The sequence below is a fragment of the Kryptolebias marmoratus genome, linkage group LG22 (genome assembly GCF_001649575.2).
Source record: "Kryptolebias marmoratus isolate JLee-2015 linkage group LG22, ASM164957v2, whole genome shotgun sequence".
Taxonomy (NCBI): Eukaryota; Metazoa; Chordata; class Actinopteri; order Cyprinodontiformes; family Rivulidae; genus Kryptolebias; species Kryptolebias marmoratus.
Window position 1 is genome coordinate 9,719,500 of NC_051451.1, and position 6,707 is coordinate 9,726,206.

Here is a 6,707-nt window from a genome sequence, read left to right on the forward strand (position 1 = left end):
CATCTTTGATGTTAAAGCACATAGTTACATGCTGTTCTCATTTGTGATCCCACTCTTCTTATCACTTTGACATCACCGTCCAGCCACCCCAGGGCAGATGGCTCCAGGATCTGCATGCACATGTGTGTGTATGTACGTGTATATTTGTGCGCATGCTTGTATTTCAGCAAAGCGAGGAAAACATTGACCTGCAGGTCGCCGGCCTGAGACAGGCTTAATTTTTAGCAATTAATCTCCTTCAGCCACGAGAGGCAGAAAGACTATAAAAACCCTGAAACACCATGTCACAAACACACACACACAAAGCAGCTGATGGTGACAGGCGTCAGAACGCTCTATATGTGTGTGTGTGGTTGTGTGTTAATCTGAGATGTGAATATGAGGAGATTAGATGGACCCAGGGATTAAAATCTGGCCTTTACCTCAGAGGATCTGTTAAGGCAGGGACATCCTGATGGACACACAATCAGCCACCCACTCACACACACACACACACATTCAAGCACAAACTGCTCGAGATGTCAAAAACAGAAAAAAAGAGAAATATTTAGATTGCATCACCCAAATGAGAAACCAGAGAAAGCCCATTAGAAGTGTTTCCAGCAGAGGAGAGAATGAAAGACAGATGGAAGTCTGGAGATGATGGAAGGAGAAGGTGAAACACTGAAAAAACAAAATGTGACTTTCCAGTGTTACCATGAAGAGTGGAGTGAACTTCACTTAAAATCTACCCCACTAAGGTGTAAAATGAGCCCAAACATGCACCCAATAACAGAAAATATCTGAACACATTTATTTTTATTTTCTCATATAAAATAAAAATATAATAGCATTTTATAGCTTTGTAATTAAATTGCACAAACTGGGTAATAATTTGACACTAAATGTGTAACAATCACATATTTACCAATGTTATGACCAGTTAATTACCCACTACTGTTTATAAGTGAATACATTTAAAAAGGACAAACAACATGGCTCATAATATTTTAATATAATTATGGTAGATTACTCACAATTAAAGAGTTGTACTGGTTTAATAAAAATATTAAAATATTTGTATGTTTTACCAAAGTTTTTGGTCTGTAAAATTTTTTTTTTTAAATTTTCCAATAAAAATTACTTCAATTTTTGGCTATTAGCTATCCTGATGAACGAATTCAGTTTGAGTACATGAATGTAGGACACCTTGCATTACTGCCAGATAATGTTACTTTCTTACCGTCTTATTATAGAATTGTAACACAAAGTGCAGCTTTATTTTCATGACTTTTGATGGTGTCTTGTCACACATCATTTAAAGCTTTAAAGTGTGAGGAGGAGCCTCCAAGGACTGAAATGTTGTTTTCCTGCACATCTCACAGATGCATGTGGACTGAAATCTGGAAAATTTAAAGGTTATGCTAACACCTTGAACTCACGGTCACATTCTCAAACCATTCTCAAACAATCTCTGCAGAGCATCAAGGAGAATTAACCCTCTGAAAAAAAGGCCAGTGAGGTTAAAAATACTAATATACTGGGAGGGTTAACTACAGTTTTGATGTGTTGTTACTGTTTGTGAAAAACATCTGACACTTTCTGATCTTCAGAAGCTTTTTTTTCACAATATCTAAAATTCTATAGGAAAACTGAAGAAAACATAACTCATCTAATTTTATTTACTTCAGATAAGGTTATTTACAAAATTCCCCCCACACGCCTCTTTTTAATTCATATACTCCAACACTGGATATAATTTTATTGCTGCAGGTAATTGAGCACTCAGCTAAAGAACATGTTTATGTTTGGAGTTAAAGCAGAAATGCTTTTATAGTTTGAAATTAAGCTTTTCTGTTTAAGAACATCAAAAAGGTTTCAGGCAAATGTAACGACAAACACGCAGTCATTAACAAATTAACCAATGTTTACGTTGCTTCTAAAATGCTTATATTTAATCATTTTTGCAGTGCTGCATTATTTAGTTTTTTTACTTTGTCAAAAAAATTAAAGTGTTTCTATTTCGTTGGTTAAAAAAATAGATTTAAATTTGTTTTTAGGATGAGATGTTACAATCCCTGACAATTAAACACAGCAGTTGTCTTGAGTGGGCTTGGTGATGCCTTCAGTGTTCAGTCTGATCAGTGAAAATTAATGAGGCCAGTTTCAGAGAGAGACATAATAAAAAAAACTGGCAACAAAAAGCCCCATTTAAATTTTGAAAAAGATACCAGTTTTAAGAATACACTATACCACTGTCAGGCTGATTTATTTAGTTATTGGTAAACAGGAAATGTGTGTATATATATATCACACATGATATTACATACTCTTGCAAATGTTTTTGGTTTGTTTGTTTTTAAACTGCAGAACTGATCACTGTGGATAATTAGATTTTTAAAAAGTAAATTATATGCAACCAATAAATATAATTTGGAATTTGTCTGCTTACAGTTAAATCAGAGATGTTTAAATAAACAAATATGTATTTGTGTGTGTTTGTGTGTGCATGGGAGTTGGTGTGTGTGTGTGTGTGTGTACTTCATGTTAGGCTGGACTACATGAGAAGACAGGGAGCATGTTGGAGCTGACAAGGCCTGTAGGGTCAACATCAAGCCAAATCAACTGCACTTGGGATCAACCACTGCTCTAGCTCTGTCAAATTAGGGCATTGCGCCAACCCCCACACACACATACACACACACACACGCACGGACACATGGACATGCGCATTAACAGCTGTCAGGCACACACTCGTGACTGCCCACTGCCCCGGAAACATCAGAGCACATCTCTGCCCTGAGGTGAGAAGTGCAGTTTGTGTGTGTGTATGTGTGTGTGGGGTGGGGATGGGGGTGGGGGGGACAGTCACCAGGTCTGTATGATAAATGTTTGAACATAGTGGTTAAGGAGTTTGAGCTTTAAGTTGGTGTGTGCTTTGTGTTGGGCATATGTTTTTTTAAAAATGTTTTGTTTAGCGATGTCTAAACTGGAGTGACTCTTTCTCTCTCTCTCTCTCTTTCTTATTATTTTTCTCTGTCGCTCTCTCTCGCTCTCTTTCTCTGTGTTTGTGTATATATGGGGGGGGGGCATTTTTAAGCATTTAACATTCACACATTTACACTTATTCCTTTTTTAAATACAAAAAAATCAGGTGTGTTTTTAGTATATGTGATAATTTCTATCTGTGAATAACATATGTATATTTGTGAGTGTGTGTCTGTATGTGTGAGTGTGTGTTCTGCCCCTGGGGTGTCATAAGCAGGGCAGCAATTGGGCATCTGTGCTTGGTCCAGTGGAAGCCAGCCGGTTAACTGGGCTAACTGGGCCAACTCTTCCAGCCGTTGCCAGCTGTGCCACTGGATGCCTGCTTTTCATTTTATCAGCATCATCATTATTTCAGCTTCACACACTCTGCCCACACTGGCCACCATGATCACTTCATCACCACTCATCCATCTCTTTCCCTCTGAAACACAGAGAACAGAAAGACTTTGGTTGGTCTTTTCAGGATCTCGTGCTTTCAAAATATCAATTCAAGTTCTTGCCTCTTGAGTTTAGGGACCTGAGAATGCCAGTGTTCTTTTGACTCACTGGCCACACAGTGAAATGGACATTCACAAAGTGATCATTCACTAAAATTAAGGTTAGGGGTTGATCTATACCTACTGTAGAAAATACAGTAAATACAGTATGTCCGTGTTATTTGGGGGATGCTGAACACAGTAAATACCCCTGTGGTATTTATCAGTGTAGGGTGTGTTCATGAAGAAGTTTTTTGTTCAAACATGAATGGGTGAATGTAGCTTGTATTGTAGATAGGGCTACAGCTAATCATTGTTTTTGTATGGTTTTTAACTGGTAGGACCCACAACTGACACCCCTATAAAAAGGCTTAAAACATTTATTTCAACAAGTACAGATGCTAATCTGAGAAGAGTATTTGGCTGTATTAATTTGACTGAATGGATAATTACTCATTTTTTCTCTCTTCAGGTCCAAATGAGATGAGGTTGCAAATAGACTGCAGAGAAAATATGGAGGATCACTGCCTATGGTGGATGGTGTTTTATGAGTGGGACCCAGACAGAATAGTATACCAACTTTGATAAGCTCAAATGGGATCAGGACCAGCCTGGAAAAAAGCACAGGTTTGAGTTTGGACATGAGAAATGTGGGAAGAATCCTGAAAGTCTTGTGTAGTTTCAACCAGATCATTGAGAAAATGAACGTAGAGGTAGGAATGTATCTGATCTGATAAGGTGCCAAATTCCTGTTCTCCAGGCAAAGGGGATCTTCCCTGAGGTTATGGCTGGCCGCCAAGGAAGACCCGCTGACCCACCAGGTAATGGGGGCAACAGAACAATAGCTGTTGGCTGTCCTGGTGTAGATGGCAGACATCCTGTCTTTTCTCCAGACTCTGAGTCATTGCCAAAGGATAGCATAAGCTCAAGGGACTCTGGCTTCCCTTTCTTGGACAGAGAAAACCGGTGGTTGGAAGCTATACTGTTCATAAAAAGGAGAGGGGCCTGGGACAGGTACTTAGAGGGTAGGGAATTGAGTGCGTTCTGAACCCAGGAGAGATTCTGAGACCACGAGGAGGAGTCATCAGAGCGTCAAGCTTGGTTTCCACCTCTTGATTCAGGAGCTCAGTCTGGCCACCTGACTTTGAGTGAAAACCAGAGGACAAACTTAATTTGACACACAGCAGCTGTCAAACACACTCCAAAAGCAGTGGACAAACCAGAGGCCTATTTTTTAGATGATGTTCTCTGGGAGACCGTGAGGTCAAAAAACTCTCTGGTCAGGATCTCACTCACTTCCTTTGCTGTGGGAAGGTTCCTGAGGGGAATCAGATGAGTCATTTTAGAAAATCTGTCTACAATGGTGCGAATGACAGTAAAGCCAATAGAAGGTAGGAAAGTTCATAAATTCATAGAGATCTGAGACCTGAGGCAGTAATGGATGGAGGAGGCCAGCGAGTGGTCAACAAGAGATTTTGGTTTAAATACACAAAACAAGCTAAGACAAACTTATGAAAACACTTTCTAAATGACGGCCACCAGAACTGCTTGTGGTTATTACCACAATGGCATATGAACCTGAAAGAAGTCGCAGAAGATAACCTTCGATCCAAAGTTCTCTGGAATACAGTGACCATATCAGTGCAGTTGGCTAGTATGGAGATGGCATAGTGACTCTGCAAAACCTCTCCTCATTGACAGTGGGAGAATGAAATTGCCCTCTCTTTACCTGGCCTGAGTCATTGGCAGGCACATAGATAATGGACAACACAAATATTTGGTTATTTTTTGAACCTGGATAAAATGTCTTTGAGAAATTAAACTGTTAAAAACATAAAACCCTACTAGCCTGAATAGGATAGAGCCTCTTAGCCCCTTTCAGATACTCAAGGTTTTGTGGTACTCCAGAAAATTAAAATATGTTTTTCTCCCTATAACAACTGTCAGCATTTCTTAAGTACCAGTTTCAAAGCCAGGAGTTCTCTGTTCCTGATACCATAATTTTGTTTGGAAAATATTAATTGCCATGAAAAGAAATCAATGTCATGTCAATGAAAATGCTCGACTTCTTCTGAATCAATCTGCACATGTTTTTTTATTATTATTTATGCAGCAATGGTTCAAATGTAACTTTCAGTTTGCAAATAAAAGTACTGGCATTCCCAGAAGACCTTGCTGTTTTATCGGCAATAACAATATTGACAAGGGAGGAATAAATTCCTGAATTCAAATGTAATACAATTTTTAAGGTTTTTCAAGATGGCTGGCCAAAGTAAGAGCAGATTTATGAGTATCCAGTTACTACCTGCTGTAAATCTGAACAGAAGAAAAAAGAATGAAACAAGTAAATTAGGAAGATATGAGTAGGATTTAAATCCTATGTGTTTTTTTATCCCTAAATTTTAGGCCCCCTGTCACTAGATGATAACCTCGCTACAATGCAAAATGTCAGCCAGAACATAGATGGTCTTTGCATTTATTCGTGACATGGGGGCCCGTGCACTGGCGTGACTTGGCCTTTGAAAATTTGAAGTAGAACTGGCCAAGTTGGCATCATGCCTAAGCTATGACAGTGATTGTGACAAGGTCATAGAAACAACCTAGCCCTGATGTGATACCTATGGTGCTAGTGTCATGACAGTGTGTCTTAACTGGATCCTAGTGCAATGCAAGAAGATCAAGCTGGTGAGTGACAGTATTGGGGTGGGGTGGGAGGGGCTTTCGCCCGGGAAGGTTGTCTTCCAATTGTAGGACTGGGTTCAATCACCAGTCTCAGTAGTGTTTTTGAGTAAGACACTGAACCTCTCACTTCTTATCATTGCATGAGTGAGAATTTAAATGTGATGTATCTAGAGTTTAAAGTATATAGTAGAAAGCACTGAATGAGTGTAAATGGGGGAATGAGCAACATTGTAAAGTGCTTTGCAGAATCTGAAGGGGTTAAAAGGAGCTACATAAGTCTGGACTATTTAACATTTAGTACTGTCGTGGGAACGTGCTGCTGTCAAATAATGTGGTGGGGGCTAAGTAGAGCATCTCAGGGATATAAAAAATAGAAGGAACAACCTGTTTGGCGAGTCCTAAGAGCACAGCAGTGTCATGATTGCCTTCACACAGAAGGAGGTTTTAATAGGTCATGTAGGTTGTGGAGAGCATGGCCGGGTCATCAAGGGGGTCTTAGTGTTAGTAAGTGTGATGATATTC

General features: G+C 39.3%; 1 long non-coding RNA gene across 1 annotated transcript; it reads left to right on the top strand.

Annotated features, from left to right (window-relative positions):
* Positions 1 to 2,742: 2,742 nt before the first annotated feature.
* LOC112450696 lies at positions 2,743 to 5,671 on the top strand. The gene is made up of 3 exons (XR_003039370.1): positions 2,743 to 2,783; positions 3,976 to 4,130; positions 4,264 to 5,671. It is a non-coding gene; the product is annotated as an uncharacterized LOC112450696 (long non-coding RNA).
* The last annotated feature ends 1,036 nt before the right edge of the window (positions 5,672 to 6,707 follow it).